Below are 15,615 nucleotides of genomic sequence, written 5' to 3'. Positions count from 1 at the left end.
ATATGAATCATACCAATATAAAAGCAAATCATTCCTATTTCTATACAAGATACTTAATGAATAAATAAATAAAAAAAAGTATAATATTAATGATATACTGTACTGTAGCACAAAGACTAAGTGAATTCTGAATGTCATGTATATAAAATAGTTTGATATAGTATTGCATACCTGCTGGACAATGCAAAAATGTGCACGATTCTCTCACAATCCAAAGATTTATGCCTTTGATTTGTTATTTATAAAGATTGTTTTTGCTTAGATTATTTAAATAAGTAAACCAGTCCCTGTTTATCTTGTGGAATTTCAAATGGCCTGCAGCTGTACAAATCTCCCTCTAAGTTTTTCTCATTTATTTTTAGGATTAGACTCCAATGGAAATGAAAAGAAAAAAAACAAAACAATGTCTCACAGCCACCAAGTCCCAGTCCTAACATGGTTTTCAACAAGATTTGTTTTTTTAGCCATTTATTTAAACTGCATTGAAAAAAAAAAAAAAAGAGAAGAAAAAAATTAAAATCAATTTACAGAAATACATTTGTTGTGTGTTTAAATTACTTTGCAGTGCTGAATTAAAATATGTAGACAATGGAGAATGTATGGTTTGCTATAAGTAAGATAAGTACGGTTTCAGGTTCATTAACAAGTTTGATAATACATGGAAACATATATGACACTAGAAATAACTGTTACTAATGTTACCAATAACCCATTTGCAGTTTTATTTTAATTCAGTTATGTTGTGTTAATGCTTTTTCAATGTTACTTGTTCCATTTCTATGCATTTGCTGCAGGAATAAGTAGCTCTACAATGACCTCTGACAAGCTCGTAAAAAACCAGCCATGTGGACTCAGACAATTTTGAGAGGATTCGGAGTTGGTGGTAATGTGTTGGCTCCAGCTTCAAAAAGTGAAAAGTACTAATAATGCTGGTACAGCAGGGGAGATGATTAGCATCATTGTACATTAGTTACTAGATGACAGTAAAATCATGTATGGCATTTATCATATTGCATTACTGTCATATCTTCTCCAGTAACTAATAATTGCATTTTTCATATTGCATTACTGTCATATCTTCTCCAGTAACTAATAATTGCATTTTTCATATTGCATTACTGTATCTTCTCCAGTAACTAATAAGCAATCATTTACTTTTTGGCAGAAGTGGGCACTCTACGCATTTGCCATTTATGAAGGAGTTGGTCCATAGTGTAGTCGGAGTCGAAGGTTTGGTGTAACCAGAGCCATAACTAGACTTTTTGGTGCCCTGTGCCAGAAAGAGCATTGGCACCCCCCTCATTTTTCAAAGGGACATAATGCACCCAAAAAAGGGGAATGGCCTCATGGGGAAGGGCCAGGGAAGGGGATAGGGGAGGCCATGAGATGCTGGGGATGAAATAAGAGGAAGCTACAAGCAAGAATGATAATTAACAGAAATTTGACAGGCCCAAACAGCGCCCCCTGCCCTGTGGTGCCCTGTGCGATGGCACCAGCCGCACTACCCTAGCTACGGCCCTGGGTGTAACAACTCCACAGTAAAAACATAAGTAAAATCATAGCAAATGCATTTTGAATGAAAATTGTATACTAAAGCTAAAACATGCATATCACATACCATTGCTTTTGTGGCCTTAGTTGTCTGTATATGTGACTGCGGGAAGGGCAATTTCGCTATTTTGAATTGTCCTATAGCCATCAGAAGATGTGAAATTGTGATTGCCTTTTATTGGGTCAGCCCAAAAATCTGACCGGCGAAACTGGATCAGTATGTGTGAGGTCAACTGCTGAGCAAAATAAATGGGCCTTTTACGAAGCAAGACTTGGCTTCATGAGTGAATAAAGCAGCTCAGCACAAGGCTGGTGTCACATGAGCATATTAGAATGACATAGTCGAACTCCCACAGTGATGCCGAGCATGAATGGAAAACATTTTCTTCCTGTCGCACAGGAAGAGTTGCAGAGCCCCATAATGCCTAACATTTAGAAACTCGAAATAAGGACAAAATAAGCTCTGCAACCGATTTGCCCACCAACCCCCCTTCCTCCACCTCGTTCACCCAAAAATGCCCGCATTCAGTGAAACACTGAGGAAAAAAGAGGAGGAGGCCCATGTGCAGCCTTTATGCGGAACCCCTCCTCTCGGGCACAAAGCTAGAGTCTACTGTGCTTCCAGAGTCTACTGCGCATGCTATGTTCCTGGAGATTTATCTATTGCGCATGCGCAAATCTCCGGCTCCACTCCATTTTCCCGGTGTTTTCAATTTGCAGTGCGGGACTCCGGAGAGGTAAGTATAATATAATATTGGTGCAGGGTGTGTGGCGTGGGCCTCTGGACCCAGGGGCCCGTGTGCACCATACACCTGCCCTATTCTAGATAAGCCAATGGTATGCTACCTATTCCTGGGTCTTTGTCACAACTGGAGTTTCAGCTTTCATTTTCTGGCCTATGAGATATTGAGCTAAACAAAGGGAAACAGGGTGTATGACCCATCCGCGCTAAACTAGCGTTCCCGCTAGGCTGTTTAGCAGGGCGCCGTGCCCTGCCTGATTTCAAGGGCAGAATGTGCCCTGTCCGTTTGGCAGCACCCTGCTAAAACAAAATGGCGAGTGCCATCCCCACCTACCGGCCGCCGTGTTCCATGGGTGGGAAAAACAGCAGTGCAGCGATCATCACTGGTGCGCCTGGCATCAATTCACAGAGACTGGAGAGGTTTGGGGCAATCTGGCATGTCCATAAGTGTAGGGCACATCCCCAAGTGTGATGGAAAGGGTGTGCATCTTTGCCACCTTTTCTCGTGACTACGCCCACTTTTGGCGCGCAGCATTGCCCCTTTCTAGGTTTGGCACCAGACCTAGAGTGAACACTGTATACACTTTTTGCTATTAACCTGGCTGTCTTAGAAACAATGTGCCTGATTCAGGTTGGATCGCAATGCTGCATTCCCACGCATAATGCCAATGTTTGCAATCTGCACGTGCGTATAAGATGCAGTGCGCGTGCGTGAACCAGGCGCAGCGATCAGGAATGCGATTGCAGGCAGTACGCAGACCCATTATTAAGTGATTAACAGGAAGTGGCATTTGTGGATGGTGAACGGGGGGTGATCATGCGAAGGCAGGTGTGTCAGTGCGTTTGAACGCTGTTGCAGGGGCGTGCATAAATTATTCACAGCGAGCCCATAAGTAGCCAGAAAATTTCGTGCGTGCAAGAAGTTTAGCAACTTCTGCGGCAGGGTCATGTCAACCACAAGTGTGCGTGCAGCTCCGATGTTACCGATGATTTTGCATACTTGTACATTAGTACGGATGTGAGAAGTGTGTAAGGGGCGGCATTATGTAGTGCTGGGCATCTGCATCTTGTGCTGAGACAGCAGTGCAAATGCATTCAAAATCATATTTTCGCAGCGGCCGGTTGCGTGCGAATGCAGCATTGCGATCCAACCTGAATCAGGCCCAAGGATCATTATTTTGTAAGTCAGCGAAATGTTATTTATCAAAACCACTGAAAAATCTAGATTATTATTAATGATAAAAAGAAAGATGGATGAGGATGTTTTGTGCAATTATTATTACTTGGCAATGACAATTGCTTTCCATATATTTCATGCTGATATGGAAAGTAGGTAGCAATAGGTCATCTGCTACCTGTATGCATAAAAACACACATATGCAGAGAAATACCTCATTCATCTTTTTTAAAACCCTCAGGGATTGTGCACATGTTCATTGAAATAAGGTGTTCAATGCTTATAGCTTGGTAAACACCCTATAATCCATATTTGCCGACAATCTGGCTGTCTCCTCCGGGAGGAGTCAGCCAGCTCAGCATAGAGGGGAGGGAGCATGCTGCAAGTTTGGGGGCAAGGAGGGGAGCGGAACTGTGCAATCAGATCATCGCGGCCTGCCACACAATGCCAAGATTACCGATATTGTGCATCAGGGGCGGGATCACGATGACGCGATTCAGTGTGAACTTGTTTTCTGCTCTTCCAGACCGCCCATTTATGCAAGAGGGGAGTAGATGCCAGTGGGGGGAATGGATGCCAGCAGGGGGGTGGGGCAGGGGGGGTGCAGGCAGTTGACTACAGTCGGGAGACTTGTCCACTCTTCCTGGGGGCTAGAAGCACCACCTGATTTTCCAGAGCCTAATCGGTCTTTCCAGGTCAGTAGACAAGTATGCTTTATTGTGGATAAACAAAAAACAATGTAAGTGCATAGACGTGTAAACCAGGGGAGTTTTAAGAGAGGAGGGGGCCTGTGTGCAGCCTCCATTTGGATCCCCTCCTCTCTGTCAGAGCAGTAGATTCTGGCTTCATGCCAAAATCTACTGCGCATGTGCGGGTCTCCGGGAAAATGGCACCTGCACCTTATACCCGGGGACATCTTTTCTACGCATGCGTGAGTCACCGGGAAAATGGCCTCCGCCATTTTTCAAGTGATTTCTTGCTGCTCTGCAGTGCTGGTCTGGCGCTGCAGAGCAGCATGCCGGAATCTGCAGAAAGGTAAGTATGACAAGTATGGGTGCAGGGTGTGCGGTGTGGGCACCTTGCACCCATTATAAATACTCCCCTGCTGTAAACACACACTTTCCAAGTATTTATTAAGCTGTGTCCATTTTAATGTTGCCTGCTGCATTCAGGTAACTTGAGCTGTATATAGGACATGCCTTGGATGCATTGCTAAAAGGGAGGGTAGAGTACAAGATTTCCTTTACTTCGGACAGACTTTATCTAATGCTCATGTTCCACACTTTTCTTTACTAGATTTTCTGGTGTTTACCCTTCAACCAGTGCATAAAGGATGAAAATGTTGGGTTTCTATAAATATAAGACTAAAATGCACTGTATTACATATTGTATCTTTTTGGTGGAAATCATCTATCTAAAATATATTCTAAAACTGAAATTCATGCTTTCCAGGAATGTATAAATCTACCTCATATGGTGCAAATGTTCTATTGACTTTAGTTCAGTCTATTGCTTCAGAATAATGCTTTGATCTTTCCAAAGGTAATAGTACATCAATATAAGACACATGGATATTACTGGTTTGAAAAAATTCAGATAATTAGCAGATATGTTGCTTAAAGGAAATGTCCAACTTTGTAAATTTTTTTTTTTACTTTATTCAAACATACTGTATGTAATAGACCGTAGTGGTAACTTTTTACAACAAAACCCCTGACTATCTTTATTTGTTTACAAATGCACGTGCAGCATAGTATAGCTAGCAGGGGGCATGATTCAGAGTTGTATGGTATTGGATAGTAGCAGAGAAGCAGCTCTACAAAACCGTACAACTAATATGCTAATGCCACAGGAAGTGTCTGAGGGAAAAATACGCCTATTACCGGCATTGCAGATCCGAGCGCCGTGTCATTGGATCATCTGCGAGACTTCTTAAGACGCAGATCCTGGCCTCAGCACTCCCAGAAAACGGGGCATTGCCCACCACCCCCATCAATCAGGCTGCGGTTCGGGGGGTGCTGCATGCAAAGACCATCTCATCTGTAAAAATCATGTGCATTTTAAGTGCGAGCTGTATGCAGTCCTCAGCCATACTATTGCTTTATCAGCTTAAATGCTGCCATTTTCTATGGGGACTGCGAAAAAGTCAGATTTACAAAGTTACAGTGGCTAATGCCATCGGAAGATGGCGTTAGCTGCTGTAGTCTATGGACTACAGTTTGCACAACTTACCGGCAGTAGTGCTGCGGGGAACCCAATAGAGGAGTGAAGTGACTGTTAATGTGGTCACTTCACTCCGAACACATCGCATGAGCCCCTGTCTCTGCGGGCGGTATAGAATTTCTTACTGCCACAAATAGTGATGATAACAAATGACAATTATCGGGACTATAAACCAATAATTTTCAAAATATTCCCCGTATTGTTGGTCCATGGAGGAGAATGGCAGGAGGAGATACACTTAGTTCCACGTCTGCACCCCTCAGTAAACCCTGCTCTCCACAAGAAAAAACACACAGTAGAAGAACACTAAATGTATATTGTATACTGCTAAGAAATCTAAGAAAGAATAGATATTGTTGGTTTATATATTTACTTCCATTATTAAATGTACAAAAGAAATAATACTTGCTATAATAGTGTCAATTAGTGTCCCCTAAATTAAAAAAAAAAAAGATTGCACGCAATAATGAAAATGACAGATAGGTGTGATAATCACAATTGTGTTTTGCATTAAGCCCACGTGTAACTGGATGCTAATGCCCACCGGTGTATTTATCTGGAAGCAGATGTTTGTGCGCTCAGTAGTTCATTCTCTCAGTAGACCTGTTTGTGTAAAGATTTTAACAGATGTAAAAAAACTAATCTGAAAAGTGACAAATAACAGTCACACAGACACCCTAAGTGACTGCACTTGGACAGCATACAGCTTTCCTTTAGCCAGGAGCCACACAATTCATTTCAGTACTGATAACCATCTCCCCCTACCCATCCTCCAATATACCTTGCATCTGCAACAACAGTCACTTTGGTTGTACTGATGCTCATATTCGGAATGTTTCTATAAATGGTGCCATATAACCAGTCCTGAAAGACTGTTTTTAAAGCGGCATATTAGTAACAGCTGTGCATGGATTCCATGTTGCTGGAAGGCGACTATTCAATGCTTCACATCTGGTTGTGGAATGTAACCACGGTGAAGTGCTTGTTTACTAAAAGAGAACGATCTGATCACTAGCTGACTACTGCTCAGGAAGATGGGAACAGAACTACTTTACAGACTTCCTGTACAAAACTCCTATCATCATCCCGGGACAAATAAACTGAATGGACACAAAAGAAAAACAATATATTCAGAAACTAACTTTCTTAAAGAGTCGACTGAAAATGTATTGGCACATACTGTAAAGTAGTACAACACAGAAGAATTGGAACCATTATGGGCTGAATGAATAATAATCACAAGAACTCAAGTATTAATCACAAATTCATTAAGGGCCAATTCAACTAGCCGCAAGCTCTGTTACATGAAGAGCGCTCCTGATTCCCTCGCAATTTAATTAGTAATGTCAAGTCATGGATATTGCGTCTATGTCACCTGTTAACTCTACCGTGTGTAAACTACGTGCATTATAGAGTGGTGAAATCAGCATGAACCCTCTAAAAAGTGACAACTAAGCTAGCAATACAGTGTAGAAGGCTGCTAGCGGCCATAAGCAAAGTATATTGGAGGCTGTTAAAAGTTAAAACAAACAAATATGGCAGCTGCTCAATCAATCTAGCAGTAGATCAGGTTCATGAAAGGGAGGGGTCATACTAAATCGAAAAGGGAGGGAGGTTTAACCCCATATTGTTCCTCAGCACACTGAATAATACTTGCAACAACATATGAAGACTATATGGCTATAGACATTCAGAGATATTGGTTGCATGCATTTGCAAATACATGGGAAGCTGCTAGGCCACGTCACAGCTTCTCTGTCACTAGCAGTCCCATTCCCAGGTAGACCCCTTTCAGACATAAGCAGGGTTTTTTAGTTTTTAATATTACCTGCCTCTTCTCTGCCCTTCTTAGCCTATCCCCTCTCTGGCTGCCGCTGATGATGTCATCATCATGCAGCAGGCAGCTGACCAATCACTACAGGCATTTTATTTTATTATTATTAAATTATTTAAATGTGCCCTGGTGGTCCAGCGGGAGCGCTGTGGCAGAGACCCGCCGGCGGGTGTCCCCGGCGTCCAGCGCTGGGGGTGGTGAGCAACAGCGCTGAGCGTCCCATAGGAAACTCTGTGCTGCCAACTCAAAGCAGCAGCACTGAACGTCCGCGCTGCCAACTCAAAGCAGCAGTGCTGGGCGTCCTATAGGACGCTCTGCGCTGATAAATCAATGTAAAAGCTGCTTGGTGCAGCCCGGGAGTAGTAAATTCCCGGGTAGCACCATTCAGACATCAGCAGGGTAATTTCCCGGGAAACTCCCTGGTCGATTGAAGGGTCGGCTACCTGGAAACATGTTCCCGGGTAGGTACCTTTCAGACATACACGGCAACCCGGGAATTTGGCTGAGGCAGGCCAAATTCCCGGGATTCTCGGCATGTCTGAAAGGGGTGTAAGTGTTATAAAGGGGTCTATTTACTAAGCCTTGGATGAAGATAAATGAAGATAAAGTGAACTGAGATAAAGTACCAACCAATCAGCTCCTAACTGTCATTTTTCAAAAATAGGCTTTGACATGGCAGTTAGGGGCTGATTGGTTGGGATGTTATCTTTGTTCACTTTATCTTCATCCAAGGCTTAGTAAATAGACTTCACAGTTACATAATAAATAAAACAGGAACAACAAAAAGAAACAGACATAATGGGGAATATACAATTGGGAGTGAGGTTTTGTGGAATACCGCGGGTATGCACGCTCCCGATACTCACGGTATTCAATTTTAAAAAAATGTACACTGAAAACACCACAGTGCGAGGGAAAAAAAAAAACCTACTTACTGGTCCGGTGGTCTCCACGACTCCCAGTCATCTCCCCTCCATCTTTGCACTGGGTAGGGGGCTGCTTGAAGGGGAGGGGGCTGCTGTTCTCTCTGCAGCTGCCTCCGGGAGGGGGGGCTAACATAAACACGGGTATCACATAGACATTCACATACACACACAATCACTTACTCACACACACTCACACATTACTACAAACACGCACAAAACATACTTACACACATTCACACATACTTACACACACCGCTGCTGCAAGAGAGCCCGGGTCCCGACGCTGGAGGGAGAAGACACCGCTGCGGAAGATATTTACTGACTAATTAAGCTAATTGTAAACTTCAAATTGCTTAATTAGTCATTAGGAGGGATGCCGCCGGGGCCTCAGAGCATTTCCTGACTATTTTTCCTAAAACTAAAGATTTTAGGAAAAATTCGTCATGCTCTGGAGGAGCTAAAAAAAAATAACCACCCGGCACTAAAAAATTAAAAAACCTCACACCACAGGTGTGGGATTTTTGCTATTTTCGCACCTAATTGAATATGTCCCAATGTGTATCACTAAATGAAGAACTTACATCACTGGGCATGGGGGTGTATCTATATTGGGAGCAGGGTGTGCGGTGCATACAGGCTCCTAGGTCCAGGGGAACCCATGCCTGTACCCATTCACTATACTTAACTCTCAATTGGCAACTGTGAAATCATTGGGAAAATGGCGCAGGTGCCATTTTCCTGAAGATCTGCGCATGTATGGTACAGAAATCACTGTGAAAAAAGCGAGGACATCATGATTCTTGAGATCCACACATGCGCAGTAGACTCTGATACAGAGCAGAAGTCTACTTGGGAAAGTGCTAGTGAGAGGGGGGGTAGGTGCACACGGAGACTGCACATGGGCCCTCTCCTATGTTAAATCTCCCCTTTCACTGAGCACTGAATTGGATAATGCCCTGAGAAAAAGGAACTCATGATGAAAGTATTAACAGTGCAAGCTGGATGGTAATAAAGTAAATTCATAAATCAAACCCACAACTAGTGGTGGATGACTGGTACCATCCCATTGAGCTTCGCCATCGCTGCCCCATGGCCCTTGCTTCTGGCTAGCAGATGTCTGGAATGGCACCCTGCATCACTGCGGCAGTGCAGCCCGTAGCATCCCTTGGACACTACAAGCAGGCACACAGCTGTCCGGAGTGTCTTGTAGATGTCCAGAGCATCTTCAATAAGCTCCGTGCACTGCTGCACTTCTGGGTGCTAGTGATCCTGCCTTCTATTCGTGACATGATGCGCAAAGTGGGCGGAGCCAGCACAGGGCGCTGTTAAGCCCTGTTACAGCCCTGACAAACAAATATAATCTTGTTTAAATTGTCTAAACTTCTGCTTCATATTAACACTTTGAGATCAGAAGATATAGGCCCTCATTCAGAGCCGTACGCTCTGAGCAGAGCGCACGCTCTGAATGAGGGCCGTCCTCCATAACTATGGAGCGTCCTCCTGGACGCTCGTATAGCTGTGGGTCACCACCCACAGCCTATACGAGCGTGCAGTTTGATGGCCGCGATGGTCGTGACCATCGCGACCATCGAAACTGCGTACAAAAGCCTGTGGTTGAGTTTTTCAACCACAAGGCTTGGAGCGATTTTGGCTCTATCAGAGCCAAAATCACTCTCACTGACATCACTAGTGATGTCAGTGGGCCGGCTTCTGACGGGAGGCGTTCCCGTGGGAACGCCCCCATCAGGGAGGCACGCCCCCGGCACGCCCACCAAAGGGGGCGTGCTGTCAGTCAACATCGACAGCACGCCCCCTTTGAAGAGACACTACGAGCAAAGGAAAATCCTTCGCTCGTCGCGTCTGGCGCATGCGCACGACGGAGCTCCCTCCGTCGTGCGCATGCTCAGTGCAGAACATCGACCCACTTGCGAGCGGACAGCCGCTCGCGAGTGGGTCTGAATCAGGCCCATAGTTGGATCTAGTGTTTATTAAAATACAGGTCAGAATATGCAATAAATTCCACATATGCACGTGTCTGTGTTCTTGGGTACTGGTAAAGTTCAAGTGACCAGAGTCTTTATACGCTTTACATACTGCGACATTTATGGAAACTGTTTCAGAGGAAAATGTTGATGTTACCTATGACAACAATTTGTATAAGAATTTAATGTCACATAGATGTATATTGGAGCCTTAGTTCCTCATAAATATAATAACACTACTCTTGGAGGATGCTGAATGACTCTTAGCTGTCTATTTCTCTAGATGATGTAATAAGTGAAAATCTGTCTTGCACAACATTTTGGTAGCGCTAGAATATAACAAATAGGGATTCCTTTTGGAGCCCCAGCTAAAAACCTCTGTACCTCTACCAGGGTATTCTCTACTTAACAGTCAGGCTAGCGTATCTATGGAATGCAGCATGTTTCTGGCTTTGCAGTTCCCCCACAGCTGGGTATAGGTAACACCATCTATGGAGAAATAGTGTGTAGTGGGGCAACTAGAGGGGTACGGGGAGTACGGTACCTCAGTGACACTAACCAAGGCGGTGACAACAAAACTGCAGAAGGTGACACTGCTTCTGGACTTCCCACTTAATTTATGATTGCAGTCATGTGTGTTAGAAATACTTTCTCCAACATGACAGGAGTAATATTGGAGGCTCTGGAATCTCTGTTGCTAAATAGGAGAAAGAAGTGACAACCTCTTTCTCTGTCTGGGAGGCACGCCCCCGGCACGCCCACCAAAGGGCGCGTGCTGTCAATCAACATCGACAGCACGCCCCCTTTGATCAGACACAACGAGCGAAGGAAAGTCCTTTGCTCGTCGCGTCTGGCGCATGCGCACGACGGAGCTCCCTCCGTCGTGCGCATGCTCAGTGCACACCATCGACCCACTTGCGAGCGGACAGCCGCTCCCGAGTGGGTCTGAATCAGGCCCTTTGTTGCTTGCTAACATTTCTATGCTCGCCTTGGCTACAGACCAGGAGATCAGCAGCAGCATCCTCATGGGAGAGTTTCATTCTGAGGCTGTGTCTCTGCTGTGCTGGATGCCTTATGCTACTTCCTGTGAGTACACTGAGGCACAATGTGGGGGCACTTGAATTCTGTGTAATAAGAGGTACTACTGTGAGCACTATGTGTATAAGGGGCACTACTGTGGGCATTGTGTATAAGAGGCACTACTATGTAGCATTATGTGTCTAAGGGGCACTACTACTGTGGCATGTGTATAAGGGGCACTACTACTGTGGAATTATGTGTATAAGGGCACTACTGTGTGGTGTAAAGTGTATAAGGGGTACTACTGTGTAAGGTGACATGAATAAGGGACACTACTGTGTGCCATAACGCGAATAAGGGACAAAATTTCCCAACTGTCCCACTTTTGGTGGGACAGTCCCGCTATTCAGGTACTGTCCCGCTGTCCCACCCACGGGCCGCAGTGTTGGGGATTTGGGAAAAATCAGTTTAATCGCCGCTTAGAGCAGCAGGTGAATAGATGCCGCTCGCATGTGCACAAAGGCCCTCATTCAGAGCCTCTCGCTAGCGGCAGTACGCTCGTTCCGAGCGATGTTCGCACATCTGCGCATGCGTACGGATCGTTATACGCATGCGCGAACCAGTCAGTGCGGCCGAAATTCATGTGCTCGCAATATAGCGAATGCCTGCTATTTTGAGTGACAGAATGAGGCGTATGTGGGTGGTAACAGGGGAAGGTGCTTGAAAACGGGGAGTGGAGATCCGAACGCAGGCGTGCTTAAAGGTCAAAACGGGCGTTTTATGGGTGTGCATAATTAATACAGCAGCGTCATTGACCACGTCACTGGGTTATTTTATAGCCAGAACTGCTCGCAAGATTGTGGTAGCAAAAACCAACCACAAGAATAGCGAGCAGTTCATACGCTGGTCGATGTACTCGATTAATCTAATAAATAGCGGATATGACGTATGGTGCGAGCGGCCAGGGGGCGTTTTTAACAAATAAACGAGCGTATGTTTTGCTCGCTCGTTCAGACTTAGAGGTGTGAACAGACTGCAATTTGCGAACGGATCATTTGAATAGCCACCCCTTGTTTTTGAACGAACGACCGCAAATAGCGAACGGCTCTGAATCAGGCCCAAAGTCTCTTCACTGTGCAGGGAGGGGCCTGGGGACAGCACAGCATCTCCAGGGATGCTGGGCTCACCCTCAGAGTGATGTAATGGGGGCGTGTCATAAGACCATGTCACTTTACTAATAGGCCATGCCCCTTTCGGACACGCGGATGTCCTGACCACTGGACCACCAATGTTGGGAGGTATGCACTACTATGTGGTGTAATGTGCATTAGGGGCACTATGTGCGGTGTAATGTGAATACGATTGTGCTACCATTTAGTGCAATTTGAATTGGGGGTATTAATATGTTATCATGCCCCTTCCTTGTGAGACCACACCTCTTTTTTGCGATGTGCTGTCCCTTTATAGAATATGGGAGGGAGGACACAAACTTATAGTTTGCAGGGGGGCGCCGAACACCCTAGCACCAGTCCTCCTACCGACTATTCTAAACTAGGGTGAGCGGGTTCAGATTTCTGAAATCCGAACCCCCCCGATCCGAGTCAGGCTCGACTTTATGCGCCTGACTCGAAATCGAGGCAAAACGACATCATCCCGCCTTCCGGGTCTCGCGGGTTTTGGATCCTATATAAGGTACCCGCGTCGGCGCCATTTCCTCACTCGGCTGTGGACAGTGAAGAGGGAGGGTGGGAGTTAGGGCTGGCTGGGCTGTGTAGTGTAGTGCAGTGTAGTGTTGTGCTGTGCTGAGCTGCGCTGAGCTGCGCTGTGCTGCTGTTGTCCATAGGGCCTGTGTCCACTCCCCCAAAGTCCATAGGGGCTGGCTGGACTGTGTTGTGCAGTCAGTTGTCCATAGGGGCTGTGTCCACTCCAAAGTCCTGTGCAGAGTCCCAGTCCTAAAGGGGTGCTGTAGTGTTGTCCAGGGGGTGCTCTGTCCATCAGGGGTGCTCCCCCCAAGTGCAAAAAAAATAAAAAAAATTTCTGTGTTTGTGATGCACATGCATCAACAAAGGAGCAGCGCCAAGCGTGCGCCTGTGTCATAAGTAAAGGGCCGGCTGGCTTGACCGTTAAAGGGTGCTGTAACCCCCAAAGTACACTCCAAACAAAATAAAAAAATATTTTCTGTGTTTGTGAATTGTGTGCACTGTGGCTGCACGTGCATCAACAAAGGAGCAGCGCCAAGCGTGCGCCTGTGTCCCATAAGTAAAGGGCCGGCTGGCTCATTTCTTAAAGGGTGGTGTAACCCACAAAGTGCACTAGTCTCCAACAAAATTAAAAAATTATTTTCTATGTTTGTGTGCGCCTTAGCCGCACGTATATATCAATATAACATAAATGGAGGACCAAACTTTCTCCGATAAAAATAAAATAGGGAAAGATCAAGAACCACTTCCTCATAGTGCTGTTGCTGTTGCTGGGAGTTGTTCATCATCCCAGAGAGGAAGTAGGAACACCACTACTTTTACTAAACAATTGACCCCTCCAACAGTCCTTAGTGAGGATGATGAAGTACGACAGCAGTCATCCTGAAGCAAAACGTATAACTGAGGCCTTAACTGCTATGTTGGTGTTAGACATGCGTCCGGTATCTGCCATTAGTGCCGTGGGATTTAGATAATTGATGGAGGTAGTGTGTCCCCGGTTCCAAATCCCATCTAGATTCCACCTGCATCCTCAAAGCAGCAGCGACAAGCGTGCGTCTGTCTGTTAAAGGGTGGTGTAACCCTCAAAGTGCGCTCCACAAACAATAAAAAAATTCTTCTTTTTTTTCTGACTTTGTGAAATGTATGGGCTGTAGCTGCACCTGCATCCTCAAAGCAGCAGCGACAAGCGTGCGTCTGTCTGTTAAAGGATTACATCGGTGGCAGCATCCAAGTAGGCATGTCAGACAGTCCGTACATGTACTGGCAGGAAAAAGAGGCAATTTGGAGGCCCCTGTACAAACTGGCTCTATTTTACCTGAGTTGCCCCCCCCTCCAGTGTGTACTCCGAAAGAGTGTTTAGTGCAGCTGGGAACCTTGTCAGCGAAAGGCGTAGGAGGTTGCTTCCACAAAATGTGGAGAAGATGATGTTCATAAAAATGAATTATCAACTCTTCCAGGGAGACCAGTCTCCATAATGTACAGAGGTACCTGTGGTGGTGGATTCCAGCGGGGACGAATTAATACTCTGTGAGGATGAGGATGTACACAACACTGAAGAGGGTGAGGAATCGGTGAATGAGGAGGATGAGGATGACATCTTGCCTCCGTAGAGCCAGTTTGTGCAGGGAGAGATTAATTGCCAGCTTGTTTTGTGGGGGCCCAAACGAACCAATCATTTCAGCCACAGTCGTGTGGCAGACCCTGGCGCTGAAATGATTGGGTTGTTAAAGTGTGAATGTCCTGTTTATACAACATAATGGTGGGTGGGAGGGCCCAAGGACAATTCCATCTTGCACCTCTTTTTTTTCTTTGCATTATGTACTGTTTGGGGCCTAGTTTTTCAAACTGCCATCCTGTCTGCCACTGCAGTGTCACTCCTAGATGGGCCACGTGTTTGTGCCGCCCACTCGTGTCGCTTAGCATAGTGATCCAGCTACCTCGTTGCAACCTTTTGGACATAAAAACACTATTGTGAGGTGTGAGGTGTTCAGAATAGACTGGAAATGAGTGGAAATTAAGGTTATTGAGGTTAATAATAGCATAGGAGCAGAAAAACCCACAAATTCTGTGATTTTAGCTGTTTTTATGCTTTTTTAAAAAAAAATACAGATCCAAAACACAAAACCCAGAACCCAAAACACGGAAGGGTGGTTTTGGCAAAACCAATCCAGATCCAAAACACGAAGAAAGATCCACATCCAAAACACGAAAAGTGGCCGATGCACACCCCTATTCTAAACCTAACCACTTTGAAACTGAAGACACCCTGGATGATCATTACTGTACACAATAAGGGGACTGTGAATCTATTCAGAATTAATGTAGCTAGAGTTCTAGACCCATGGTTCACATTATTATGTACTGTATCTGCAATCACACATATTCACAACTTTCATTATTAGCCGCAACATTAACACTGATGATTACAAAATTCAACAACAAATCATGTTCCAAATTCTA

At 45.2% G+C, this 15,615-nt stretch overlaps 2 protein-coding genes across 2 annotated transcripts in view; one reads left to right on the top strand and one right to left on the bottom strand.

The window, feature by feature from the left end:
* The window catches only part of ARHGAP6 (Rho GTPase activating protein 6), a 295,952-nt gene that overhangs the window by 168,291 nt on the left and 112,046 nt on the right, over positions 1-15,615 (bottom strand). The gene's annotated exons all lie outside the window — the stretch shown is intronic.
* AMELX (amelogenin X-linked) overlaps positions 1-15,615 on the top strand; it is a 129,739-nt gene that overhangs the window by 10,401 nt on the left and 103,723 nt on the right. The window lies entirely within an intron of this gene.

The sequence above is a fragment of the Taudactylus pleione genome, unplaced genomic scaffold (assembly GCF_031769625.1).
Source record: "Taudactylus pleione unplaced genomic scaffold, aTauple2 ptg000265l, whole genome shotgun sequence".
Classification (NCBI taxonomy): Eukaryota; Metazoa; Chordata; class Amphibia; order Anura; family Myobatrachidae; genus Taudactylus; species Taudactylus pleione.
The sequence above is the reverse complement of the archived record's forward strand: the minus strand, read 5'-3'. Positions and strand labels throughout refer to the sequence as shown.